Genomic DNA, 14,287 nt, shown 5'->3' on the forward strand with positions numbered 1-14,287 from the left:
AAGACATGGTTGGTTGGAGCAATAATTAGTCAAAGTAGGGAGCTTTAAGGTTGAAGAATTCTCTGCCAAGGGAGGGTGGGTAGGCTGGTATCATCTTTGCTGTCCCTTGACTGGAAGCCCAAGACTTATTTATTCAGGAAGGGTTTCAGTAACTGGCTGCCTAAGAAAGAGGTTTTTTTTAACATATCAATGCTATATTTTGTATTTATTTTATTTATCCAAAGATCTCAGAAACAATAAATAAAGAACAATAGTTTTAAAAAATTAAGAATATATCAAATTTTGCTCTTGTTGTGTGGCTTCAAGTGGTTTCTGATTAAAATCAATTAAAACCAAATGATTTAAAACTGAATAAAACAATTTAAAATACTATAACCATAAGCTATATCCATCCTGGATAAAATTATTTAGGCCTATAACTTTTAATAAAAAGCCAGATTTTCATACAATGACAAAAGATCTCAATGCTGGTGCCAGCTGGGGCCTCCAGAGAGAGCGAATTCTACAACTGAGTTGCCATCGCAGAAATTTGATAAGATTACTCACTAGTGTTCCACCTCTTCTGGTCACTTAGGCTGGATCTACACTGCTCTATATTCCAGGATCTGATCCCATATTATCTTATTCCAGATTCTCCAGTAAAACAGACTCATATAATCCAGGTCAAAGCAGATAATCTGGGAACAGATTCTGGGATATAAGGCAGTGTAGATCCAGCCTCCGATACATAACAGGTTTTTCTTAGCAAGATTTGTTCAAGAGCGACTTATCATAGTTTTCCTTTTTGGCTGAGAGAGTGTGACTTGCCCAAGGTCACCCAATGGGTTTCCAAGGCCGAGCAGAGAATCATGCCTTGGTCTACAGAGTTACAGTCTAAAACTCCAATTAATATACTGCAATGGCTCTTGGACATAGGTAACAGAAGGCAAGGATAACTTTCCAATCTCAAGGTTGGATTATTATACTGCCTTCTAGGTTTTGTAGTCTCTGCTAAATGTTGTGAACAGTATATTAATTGTAGGGCTAAAACGTGTGCTCCTCCAGTGTGGACCAAGTGCCAAAGGATGAGTTTGACTTTTAATAACTTTTAGATTCTGTCCCATCCTAAAACTCAAATGAATGCACCCTTTTAATTTCTCCATTTAAGTGACATTTTAAAATGGCAGGATCAAATAATGTATATTCTTCACTGCTTCAATACCACAGTGGAATCCCCCCTTATGTTTCATAGATCCATTTTGCAGGAGACTTGACTGGGATCATCATTATTAGCTAACATTAGTTGGGGGTAAATACAATGGGGCTAGTTCCAAAATGAGCAGGAAGTATTTAAATTTTCTTGAAATTATATACCACCCTTGTTTATTTAATCTATATTTGTTCTTCCTGCTCAAAGCAACCTGAAAAACTCAAAAAATACAGTCATTCCTCTCATTTACGGGTTTGATTCATGAATTGCTGAATTTTCCTTTGCCATTGCTGCTGAGCTGTATGAAAATGAAAAATATGTTCTCTCTAGGCATTTGTTGAAGATAGAACTGGAAGTTGAAGATAGAGTTGTTGAAGGACCAACAAATAACTAGAGATGTATTTCCTCAGTTAAAAATAATGGCAAGTATTTGTTTCCAGTTTTATTTGCTATGTCCCTAATTCTCACAAATGTGAAAGGCTGACTGTGCATCTTCCTTGGTTTTTAGATCCAATGTAGAACCAATTCCATTGTTCAACTTAGCTCTGGGAAGGTGACAATTTTTAAGCAATAAATATCAGTGAGAGGGCTTTCTACGGACAGCAATCTTTGGTATGGCATTTGGGGCAAAAGCATGTACAGGTAAAGCACCCCTTAACTGGGATCAGAAATGCCTCAAAATCTAAAATTGTCCACACAGGTGGCTGAGACAGTGACACCTTTATTTCCTGATGATTTAATGTAAACAAATTTTAGTCCATGCTCAAAATATTAATTAAATAGTATTATATAAAGTTACATTCAAGTTATGTGTATTTCATATCAGAACAACATATTTTATGTGCAGCCAAGACCCAAAAATAACATATAAAACAGATTTAAGCAAAGCAGTATGTCTCAGATCCACATATGTGGGGCTGATCAGTATAAATTGTAGGGGGATAGGGAAATATGATGTACATATAGTCAGTTTTATCATATTTACTGTATTATTACAAGTATCTGATTTAACTTACTAATAAAAGTTTTATTACATTGTATCAAGCTTTGTTGTTTGGCTCGATATGGTGATATGGCCTAAGGGCTAATCGATACATTTATTTATGTGTGATTTTTCTAGTTCAGATCTCTTTTTTCTGCAAAACTCCCTGGCCTTCATCACTGGAGCTCCTTATACACAGCTGAATAAGATCTCACATTTTTGACTTTGAACTGGAATATATGGCAGTGTGGACTCAGATAACCCAGTTCAAAGCAGATATTGTGGGATTTTCTGTATTGATATTCTGGGCTATATGGCTGTGTGGAAGGGCCCTGAGTTGAGTATATTCTCTCTCTCTCTAAAGTGTAAACATATATCTCAATATAGTTGATCCAAATCCTCCTCCAGGTCCATCTCCCCTCCTCCTATGAAACTTGCCAAAGTGATAAGCATCCATTTATGTATTTTTTCATCTGTTCCTTCCCAGACAGTTTTAGGGCCCTTCCACACAGCCCTATATCCCAGAATACTAAGGCAGAAAATCCCACAATATCTGTCGTGAACTGGATTATCTGAGTCCACACTGCCATATATTCCAGTTCAAAGCAGATATTGTGGGATTTCCTGCCTTGATATTCTGGGATATAGGGCTGTGTGGAAGGGCACTTAATGGTGAATTTCAATCACCACTGTATGCCTGGTTTTGCGTATTTAATACGTATGTTATGGAGGTATATTTTAATACAGTAGAGTCTCACTTATCCAACACTCGCTTATCCAACATTCTGGATTATCCAACGCATTTTTGGAGTCAATGTTTTCAATACATCATGATATTTTGGTGCTAAATTCATAAATACAGTAATTACTACATAGCATTACTGCGTATAGAACTAATTTTTCTGCCAAATTGGTTGTCTAACATGATGTTTTGGTGCTTAATTTGTAAAATCATAACCTAATTTGATGTTTAATAGGCTTTTCCTTAATGCCTCCTTATTATCCAACATATTCGCTTATCCAACATTCTGCCGGCCCATTTATGTTGGATAAGTGAGACTCTACTGTATGTGTATTTTACAGGGTGTTTTAAAATAATTGTGTGTTTGTTTATGTTTTAGTAATGTGGTGACCCGCCTCGAACCGTGAGGAGAGACGGGCAAGAAATAAAACTTATTATTACTGTAGAATGGTGAAAGGAAAAGGCTCTGCTTTATTTTTGCTAACTCCTCAGTGTTGACCTGCCTTACATGGTAGGTGTAAGGCGAATGAACTGATTCGAGGGCAACGTTTAATGCGTATTAGGAGGCGGGGTTGCATCTACACTGCAATACAATGCAGTTTGGAACTGCATGCTATAGTGAGCGTAGAACCACATAATGCAGCTCAGTGCAATTAACTGCTGTTGACAGCAGCAGCAGCACACCCCCCCCCCCCCCGCTCCTCCTTCTCCGCCACGTCCTTTCTCTGAGGAGCGAGAGAAAAAAAGCCCGACCAGGAAGCTTGGCCCCCAGGAAGCCAAGCACGGGCCAAGGAGGCTCCCCGGCCGGCCGGCCGTGCCCCGTTACTCACCTAGGCGCTCTCCGCGTTCTCGGGATCCGGTTCGCTCCCGGCCGAAGGCACGGGGAGGAGCGACTGGGGCTGCGCGTCCCTCCCTCCTTCCTTCCCTCAGATGGAGTCCGGGCGGAACCGGAAGTCGTTCTCTCGCTCCCCGCCGAGAGCGACGCCAGGGAAAGCGCGAGGGGCCGAAAACGCGCGCGAGCAAAGGGCCTCCAATAGCCGCCAGGAATGGGCGGAGCTTAAAGCCGCCGCCTCTGCTGCCGCGGGGCGCGCTCTCTTAAAGTTATCGGCCAAGCGGAAGCCCGGCTCCCGCGTCCTTCTCTTCTTTATCCTCTCTACGCTAACGCTTCCGGGACAGGACAGGCCATTCAGAGGGGCGAGTTGTGACGTCCTTGGTTCGGGCCGCCAGGCTTTTCGGACTTCAACCCCCACAATTCCTGCCGCCTAGACAAGCTTCTGAGGCATCTGGGAGTTGAAGTCAGCCCAAAAAACTCGGGGCCGGCCATTCTCTTCCCTCAGAGTTTCGTTCACACTCCACTTCCGGTTCCCCTTTAGGCTTTTTCGCAAGCAGTTAGCTAGCAAGTCTTGCCAATATTGTACATGGAATAATCATAATACAGTAGAGTCTCACTTATCCAAGACTCACTTATCCAACGTTCTGGATTATCCAATGCATTTTTATAATAATAATAATAATTTTATTCTTATACCCCGCCCCATCTCCCCGGAGGGACTCGGGGCGGCTTACATGGGGCCAAGCCCGGGCATGACAATATAAAAACAAACAGTAAAACAAATCAAACAACAATAAAACAAGTTATAAAAACACATACATTATGATAAAATCATGGATAAAATCTGTAGGAACCTGGGCTAAAGTGCTAGTTAAGTCGATATCATCAGCGGGGAGTGGTTATCCAAAGTGTCATAGCCATCAAAAGTGCTATTTGAGTCAATGTTTTCAATATATCGTGATATTTTGGTGGTAAATTCGTAAATACAGTAATTACAACGTAACATTGCTGCATATTGAACTACTTTTTCTGTCAAATTTGTTGTATAACATGATGTTTTGGTGCTTAATTTGTAAAATCATAACCTAATTTGATGTTTAATAGGCTTTTCCTTAATCCCTCTTTATTATCCAAGATATTCGCTTATCCAAGGCTCTGCCAGCCCTTTCACTTGGATAAGTGAGACTCTACTGTAATTTAAAGAAATCAGAGCAATAATAAAAATAGGGATAGACGATACACCAAAATCAACATTGCTACAGTAGAGTTTCACTTATCCAACATAAACGGGCCGGCAGAATGTTGGATAAGCGAATATGTTGGATAATAAGGAGGCATTAAGGAAAAGCCTATTAAACATCAAATTAGGTTATGATTTTACAAATTAAGCACCAAAACATGTTATACAACACATGTGACAGAAAAAGTAGTTCAATACGCAGTAATGCTATGTAGTAATTACTGTATTTACGAATTTAGCACCAAAATATCATGATGTATTGAAAACATTGACTACAAAAATTGCTTGGATAATCCAGAACGTTGGATAAGTGAGAGACTACTGTACTTATTTATTGTGTCAGAAGCGAACCGAGGATACTAGTTGCAATGTACAGTATATGAAAAGCCAAAGTTTTTTTAAAAAAGCATACTAAATGTCCTTTGACTAGTAGCTGCCCAACTTGGAGTGCCGCTAGTGTTGCTATTAGAAGGTTCTCCATTGTGCATGTGGCAGGGCTCAGATTGCATTGTAATAAGTGGTCTGTGGTTTGCTTTTCTCCACATTCGCATGTCGTGGACTCCACTTTGTGGCCCTATTTCTTTTTTTTTTTTTTAATTTTTATTTATGATTTTCAAATACAGTGCACTATTAAAAACGGGGATAGGTGCAAAAACAAAAAAACAAACAAAAAAAAAACAAAGGCAAAAATATATATACAACCAAGCAAACAGGACGTAAGGGGTGAGGGTTAACAATCTATCATAAAGAAAGGAAAAAAAAAAAAGGGGGGGGGTCAGGAATAGGGAGAGGGATTAACAATCATAGAACCATAAGAGAAAATTAATATTTAACACTGTATATAAAACTATCAATTTCCAATTTAGACATAGTCATCAAACATAGAATTAATCATTTTTTGATATAGTCTTCCAGTTTGGACCAGTTTGTCCTTCTAACAGGTTTTCCTCTCGATTCTTTCAAAAGGAATGTAAGTTTATCCATATTTTTTATTTCTTCTAACTTGTGGATCCAAGCTGCTTTTTTCGGGGATTCCTCCAATTTCCATGTTTTCGCCCAGGTCATTCTAGCAGCTGTAGCACAATAAGTAAATAAAATATCATCATTTTTATCAAGTTTGAGTTCGCTATCTACAATACCTAATAGGTAATATTCTGGTTTTAATGGGAATTTCAATTGTAAAATTAGTTGAGTTTCTTGGTAGATCATTTTCCAGTAACTTTTTGATTTTTTACATAGCCACCATAAATGATAGAACGAACCTTCCTGTGATTTACATTTCCAACATTTCTTATCATAATTTTTATACATTAATCCTAATTTTTGGGGAGTCATATACCAACGATGAAAAATTTTTAACCAGTTCTCTTTCAAATCTGATGCATATGTATACTTTAATTTTTTATTCCAAATCCCTTCCCATTCTACTAGTTTAATCGGTCGTCCAATATTTTGTGCCCATTTTATCATGCAATTTTTAATCTCGTTTGTTTCAGTTGCCCATTCCAAAAGTAGTCCATAGATCTTAGATATCGTTTTCTTCTTACTTGTCATTATTTTATCCCATCGATTGTCTATCTCACCAAATCCAATTCTTTTGTCCTTATTGTATTGTTCATGAAGTTGGGCATATTGGAACCATGAAGTACCTGGAAATTTCTTTTTTATTTCTTCCTGTGATTTTAACATATATCCCTCTTTCTTTTTTATCAAAATATCCTTATATTTTGGCCAAATTGCCCACCCTAAAATATTTCTTTGTTCTGCCTCTAGGGGTGAAATCCACATTGGGATCTTATTATTATAAAATCGTAATTTATATTTTTCCCATATCTTTATTAATGCTGATCTAATGAAGTGGTTACCAAAATTTTTTTCAATTTTCCTTTTTTCATAGCCAATATAAGCATGCCAGCCTCGTCGTAAATCCATTCCCTCCAATGTTAATATGCTTTCATTTTCTAAAGTTGCCCAGTCTATGATCCACTGTAGTGCACAAGCTTCAAAATATAATTGTAGATTGGGTAAACCAAAGCCTCCTCTTTTTGCCACATCTGTTAAAGTATTATATTTAATTCTAGGTTTCTTATTTTTCCAAATAAATTTCATTATTTCTTTGTTCCATTCTTTAAATATGCTGTTGTTTCTAATTATCGGTAAGTTTTGAAATAAATACAATAATTTGGGAAGTACATTCATCTTGATAATTGCGATACGACCTAATAAAGAGATATTTAAAAATTGCCATTGTTGCAGGTCTTTCTTTATCTCCTTCCATTTTGTCCAATAATTATTCTCCAGTAGCTTAGCATTTTTTGATGATATCCAAATACCTAAATATTTCAATTTTGTCACAAATTTTAATTCTGTTTTCTCTTGTATTATTCCCTGATTTTTCTTACTTATGTTTTTCGCAAGTAGTTTTGTTTTTTCCTTATTTATGTAGAAGCCTGCTAATTGACCAAAGTTCTCAATTTTCTGAATCCATTTTTGAATTTGGTTTTTAGGATCTTCAATTATGCATAGTATATCATCCGCAAAGGCTCGTATTTTAAAATCGTGATTTCTAATTTTCAAACCTTTTAGTTGTTCATCACATCTGATATCTCTAATTAATGTTTCTATTGCAAAGATAAATATCAAAGGCGACAGGGGACAGCCTTGTCTTGCTCCTTTACCGATTTTGAAATCTTTTGATTGTTGTCCATTTATCAGTATTCTAGCTTTTTGTTTATTATAGATTGACTCTAAGGCGTTCAGAAAATAATAGCCTAGATCTAATTCTTTCCCTAATAATTTAAAAAAATCCCAATTCAACTTGTCAAAAGCCTTTTCGGCATCTAAAGACATCAAGATAGCTTCTTTTTGGTGATGTAAATCATAATACTCTATAGCGTCAATCACACATCTAAGATTATCTTTTATGTTTCTCTCTGGTAGAAAACCATTTTGTTCTTTCCCAATCCATTCGTTCAAAAAGCTTTTGAATCTATTAGCTAAAACGGACGTAAAAATTTTATAGTCCGTATTAAGCAAAGAAATAGGCCTAAATTTTCGTAGTTCCAATTCCTCTCCTTCCTCTTTTGGTATAGCTATTATATCCGCCTGCATCCATGATTCTGGTATTTTTTTCTCTCTCATAGCTGCGTTCATTATTTTTACTAACCACGGCAACAGTTCATTTTCCAATACTCTGTAAAAATAAATTGGGAATCCATCCGGCCCAGGTGCTTTGTTAGGTTTCATTGAATTCATTGCTTTTTTGATTTCTTCTTTTGTTATCTCTTTATTTAATAGTTCTCTTTGATCATCTGTGATTTTGTTGAATTTTTGTGCACCAAGGTATTCCTCAATTTTACCCTGATCAATATTTTCTTCTTTATATAAGGTAGTATAGAACTCCTCAAATTCCTGGATAATATCGTTATCTGTGGTAAGAGTCACCTCTTCTTTCTTTATTTTTATAATTGGTTGTTGTTGTTTTTTCTTTCTTATTTTACGTGCTAGCCATGCTCCTGGCTTGTTTGCATTTTCGAAATTATATTGTTTTATAAATTTTAATTGATTTGCAGTTTGTTCCAATTCTAAATTTCTTTTATTATTTTGCAGTGATCTAATTTGCTTTACTAAGCTGGTATTTGAGGGATTTTCCTTTAGCTTCTTCTCAGTGTCATTCAATTCTTTGTTTATTCTAGTTAATGATAAAAATTTCACTTTATTTTTCTCAGCTCTTTGCTGGATAAGATGTCCCCTAATTACCGCCTTATAAGCGTCCCAAATTACCTGGTCGCTAATTACAGGTGAAGCATTAACTTCAAAATATTCATTCGTCAATTTTTTATTTCTAGCAATATCTTCTTCTTTTTTAAGTAAGTTATTATCCAGTCTCCATCTTGAATTCTTTTTCTTATGGTTAATTCTCATTATTATTGGATTATGGTCTGATTTATCTCTAGGCAATATATTGATTTCCTCGACTTTTGTACATAATGTTTTTGAAAGCCAGACCATATCTATTCTCGACCAGGTTTTGTGTCTATATGAATAGAAAGTATAGTCTCTTGTTTCCCTATTGTTCATACGCCAAATATCTTTTAAATCAAATTCTTCTTTTAAATTTCTAAAATTCTGAGGAATTAATCTTGATCTCTCTTCTTTATTACTTTTAGTCACTCTACTTGTATCCAATTTCAGTTCCATTATTCCGTTAAAGTCTCCTAGGATAATTAGATGGTCAAATTCGGTCTCTAAGATCTTTCTTCTCAAATCTTTTACAAATTTAGTCTGTGGGCCATTGGGGGCATAGATGTTACAAATAAGTATTTTTTGCTGGTCAATTATAATTTGGACTGCTACTATTCTACCTTCTTGATCTTTAAATTGTAGAGTCGCCGGGATATCGTCCTTTACGTATAATACCACTCCTCTTTTTTTCTTAATATCTGATGAGAAGAATTCTTTGCCAATTAATTTGTTTGTCAGGTATGAGCCATGTCTTTGGGAAATATGAGTTTCCTGCAATGCAATTATATCAAATTTCCCTTTTTTTAATTGAATCATTATTTCTTTCCTCTTGCATGGTGCATTTAAACCGTTGACGTTATTGGAATAAAAATTTAATTGTCTGATAAGGTTACCTCTATCCATCTGTCGTTTCGTCTATCTCTTTTACCTCCTGTGGTTTCCTTTCCTTTTCCGTTTTTTCTTCATCCTCCGTAGTTAAGTCCACTTCATCCTCTCTTTCACATTCTTCTTCCTCCTCATCGTCTCCTACATCCGATGGTTCTGAGGTGGTAATGGGAGCTGCCCCTTTGTTTTCTTTTAATTCTTTTGGAGATTGGTGTCTCGCTCTTTTTGGTTTTTTCCTTTTAACTGAAGAGGGGGGAGATTCCTCCTGCGGTGGCCCTATTTCTTAAGGTTGGCTCTGCATCTCGTGCCAGTGCGCAGTCTGTTCAGCGCCTTCCAAGTTGCTCAGTCTTCTGTGTGCCCAGGAGGGAGTCTCTCATCCGGTGTCAGGATAAAATAGTGAAGAGTAGAGACATCACATTGGCAGCAAATGTCCGCGTAGTGAAAGCAATGGTATTTCCCATAGTAAAATAATAATAATAATAATAATAATAATAATAATAATAATAATAATAATAATAAAATGAAATAATATGTATAAGTAGATAAAAGATGTATAGTACAGTACAGTATATGTAGTATAAGCTGTAACTGGGGAAAGTTAAAAACTGATAAGTATGCTTCAGGTGTGTTTGATGTATTTTCTTTTTATTTGGATACAATATGGCATACTCCCCTGTCTAAGATATTGTAAAAAAAAAAAGAGGGAAAGGATTATACTATTCATTTTGATGGATAAAATTTTAACAAGAATAATAAAAATACTAATACTTTATTTATGTCCTTCCCTATCTCCCCATGGGGACTCAGGACGGTTTACAGTAAACAACAGCAAACGTTCAATGCCGTAAGGTACCAACAGAACCAAATCAACTAAAAAAAACAAATTTAAAAAGCATATCCAACTACATCAAAGTAATAATAAAGACATTACCACAAACTAGACAATGACAAAACAGAATTACATTTTCAAACCTAAAATTTAAGGAGGCAAAAACCAAGGATTAAGACAATAAAAGTATAAAATTTAAAAGCCAGCATAGACAAAGTAAAAAGTAATTTCTGTTCCATAGTGTCTGTGTTAGATATTCTATGCATACTCCTCTCTATATGCTTGTGAACATAAGGAGGTTTTAGTTGTTTTTTGAAAGAGAGTAAGGAGGGGGTCATTGTGATCTCTTTAGGGAGGGGGTTCCAGAGGTGGGGGATGACCACAGAGAACCCCCCCTCTTGTTCCCACCAGCTGTGCTTGAGACGGGGGTGGAACTGAGAGCAGGGTCTTATCTGCCGATTGTAGCACCTGGGCAGGCTTGTATGTGGAAATGTGGTTAGCCAATTAGTCTGGGCCCGAACTGTTTAGGGCTTTAAAGGTAATGACCAGTATTTTGAATTTCGTCCGGAAGCACACTGGTAGCCAGTGGAGGTGCTGCAACATGGGAGTGGTTCTCTCCCCGTACGGAGCTCCAGTTATTAATCTGGCAAAAGATCTCTGGACCAGCCGAAGCTTCCAAACTATCTTCAAAGGCAGCCCCATGTAGAGTGCATTGCAGTAATCCAAAGAGGATGTAATTAAGGCATGGACTACCATCTCCAGATCTGGCATCTCAAAGTACGGGCGCAGTTGTCGCACAAGTTTTAATTGTGCAAAGGTGCTCCTGGCCACTGCCAACACGTGGGCCTCCAGGGTTAGCAATGAGTCCAAAATCACCCCCAAGCTGTGGACCTATATCTTCAAGGGGAGTGTAACTCCATCCAGCACAGGTTATATCCCTATTCCCTGATCTGCCTTCGAACTGACCAGGAGCACCTCTGTACATTCCAGTTTGTAGGATTTAGAAATGTTAAAGCAATATAGAGGCATTATGTTGATATCTCAAGATCAGTATAACTATACCAATTAGGAATTGTGGGAGTTGAAGCCCAAAACACCTGGAGTTCCCAAGTTTGCCCATACCCGCTATTCATACTCTGCATGGACACTGCTACCACAGATTTGCAGACTATGCATCCCTGGACACTTCTATTGTATATGCAGATGATGTAGCACTTGGCCACCAAAAATGTGTAGCCCTCCAATAGCTGCAGATATGGAGTGATAAGACTCAGTGAAAACGGACTTCAACTGAACATACCCAAAACAGAGTATCTGGAATGTGGCCTTCAGACTGAAAAAAAACAATTCAAATTAATGGACAAGCACTAAAAAAGCCACCCAATTTAAACACCAAGGGTTACTGGTCTCCATAGATAGCGACATAATGCCAGACACATGGTCACGAATAAATGCAGCCTGGTTGAAATTATGGCAAACTACTGGCATTCTATGTGACTAAAAAATGCTGAAACAGCTCAAGGCTAAGTTCTACATTACAGTTGCCCGCCCAGTAGCCCTTCTGGGACGGCTCTCTGGATTGGGCCTTGGGGGCACAGCTCTGCTGTGGCTCCAGTCTTTTCTGGAGGGCCGTTCCCAGTTGGTGAAGCTGGGGGAGACCTGCTCGGACCCCTGGCCTTTGACCTGTGGGTCCCACAAGGCTCTATTTATCCCCTATGCTTTTCACCATCTACATGAAACTGCTGGGCGAGGTCATCCGGACTTTTGGAGCTCGGTGCCATCTCTACGCAGATGACACCCAACTCTACTACTCTTTTCCACCATAATCCAAGGAAGCCCCTTGGATACTGGACCAGTGTCTGGCCGCTGTGTTGGCCTGGATGAGGGCAAACAAGCTGAGGCTTAATCCTGACAAGATAGAGGTCCTCCAGGTCAGTCGAACGTCAGATCGGGGCATAGGGTGGTAACCTGTGCTTGACGGGGTCGCACTCCCCCTGAAGGCGCATGTCCACAGTTTGGGGGTCCTCCTGGATTCAGCGCTAACACTTGATGCTTAGGTGTCGGCGGTGGCAGGGCGGGCCTTGGCACAACTAAGACTCCTGTGCCAGCTGCAACAGTACCTCGTGAAGTCGGACCTGGCCATGGTGTTCCATGCCTTAGTGACCTCCAGATTGGACTATTGCAACACACTCTACATGGGGCTGCCCTTGAAGATGGCCCAGAAACTACAACTGGTCCAATGCTCGGCAGCCAAATTATTAACCGGAGCGAATTACAGGGCACAGTCTACCCCCGTTTAAGGAGCTCCATTGGCTGCCGTTCATTTTCCGAACCCAATTCAAGGTGCAGGTTATCACCTATAAAGCCCTAAACAGTTTGGGACCCACCTACCTTCGTGACCGCCTTTCCCCTATGAACCTGCGCGGTCTCTTCGTTCATCGGGGGGGGGCCCTCTTCTCGCTCTCGCCACCGTCACAATCGCGGTTGGTGGGGACAAGGGACAGGGCCTTCTCCGTGGTGGCTCCCCGGCTCTGGAACTCACTCCCTAGAGGGATAAGGCAAGCCTCTGCCCTTCTAATCTTTAGGAAGGCCTTAAAAACATGGCTCTTCCTACAAGCCTTCGGCGAATAATTTCTGCCCCTGTAAGTCTTGTCTAGGGGCTATATATCTGTTGCACTTTATTCTATTCCTTCAGTTGGAATAGTTCCCACCATGTTTTATCTCATTCTTAGTCCCTTACCTGTGTTAACAGTCTCGGGTACCGTTCATGTCTTCATCTTTTAATACATGCACTTTATGGCCCAATTATTTTTATGCGTCTTTCATGTTTTTATTCCATTTATGTTTTATTGATTTGTTATTGATATGTTTTTATCAACTTATTTTACTTGATGTATTTTACTGTGGCTGTTATGTTTGGGGCTTGGCCCCATGTAAGCCGCTCCGAGTCCCTTCGAGGAGATGGTGGCGGGGTATAAAGAAGTGAAGAAGGAGGGGGCCAGGAAGACATCATACCAACCTGTCTCCTGTGTCATCGGTTGGGAGCCCCTCCCATTAAGGAATAAGAGCCACTCGGGCCAGAGTGAAGAGGGGGGGGGGGGGGAGGAAGACATCATACCAACCTGAGAGCCAGGAAGATAGTTCCATCTTGTCTCCTGCTATGCTAATTTTATATATACACACACATATATAATTTATAATAATTTATAAATATATAATATATTGTATATACATATAATATTGGTAATAATATTATAATGGAATATAATATTATACTACTAATAATACATTATAATAATATTAGTTATATATATTAAATGTAATATTACTAATAATATTACTATATAATGATATAGTACAATATAGTAATTTAATGCTTATATTGTGCTATGCTAATAATATATTGTATGTTCATTTGATTTGTAAGCCACTTTGAGTCCCCTTCGGGGTGAGAAGAGCGGGATATAAATGTAGTAAATAAATAAAAATAAAATAAAATAATAATTATAATCTATCTATATATCTTCTATCTATCAATCTATTTCCAAACTGATATGACCTCACATCCAAAAACAAACAAGGCCTTTCTCAAATAACCCGGGCATCGCTGTGTGTGAGTGTGTGTGTGTGTGTGTATCTAGATAGATAGATTTTATATATATATATATATATATATATGAATGAATATGAGATATATATATGAATATGAGATAGCATTAACACAGTTTGACAGTCCTGCAATTGCTATGTCTCAATGATATGAAATCATGGGACAGTTTGGTGAGGCGTCAGCACTCTTCAGCAAAAAAAGGCCTTGCCAAACTCTAGTTCCCAGATCCCATAG

At 38.3% G+C, this 14,287-nt stretch overlaps 1 protein-coding gene across 1 annotated transcript in view; it reads right to left on the minus strand.

Annotated features, from left to right (window-relative positions):
- The window catches only part of g3bp2 (G3BP stress granule assembly factor 2), a 38,209-nt gene extending 34,153 nt beyond the window's left edge, over positions 1–4,056 (minus strand). Inside the window, exon 1 of the mRNA XM_003222364.4 lies at positions 3,744–4,056. The gene's annotated coding sequence lies outside the window, so the exon portion shown is untranslated. The remainder of the gene's footprint in view (positions 1–3,743) is intronic.
- Positions 4,057–14,287: the final 10,231 nt, after the last annotated feature.

Source organism: Anolis carolinensis, chromosome 6 (assembly GCF_035594765.1).
Source record: "Anolis carolinensis isolate JA03-04 chromosome 6, rAnoCar3.1.pri, whole genome shotgun sequence".
NCBI classification, from domain to species: Eukaryota; Metazoa; Chordata; class Lepidosauria; order Squamata; family Dactyloidae; genus Anolis; species Anolis carolinensis.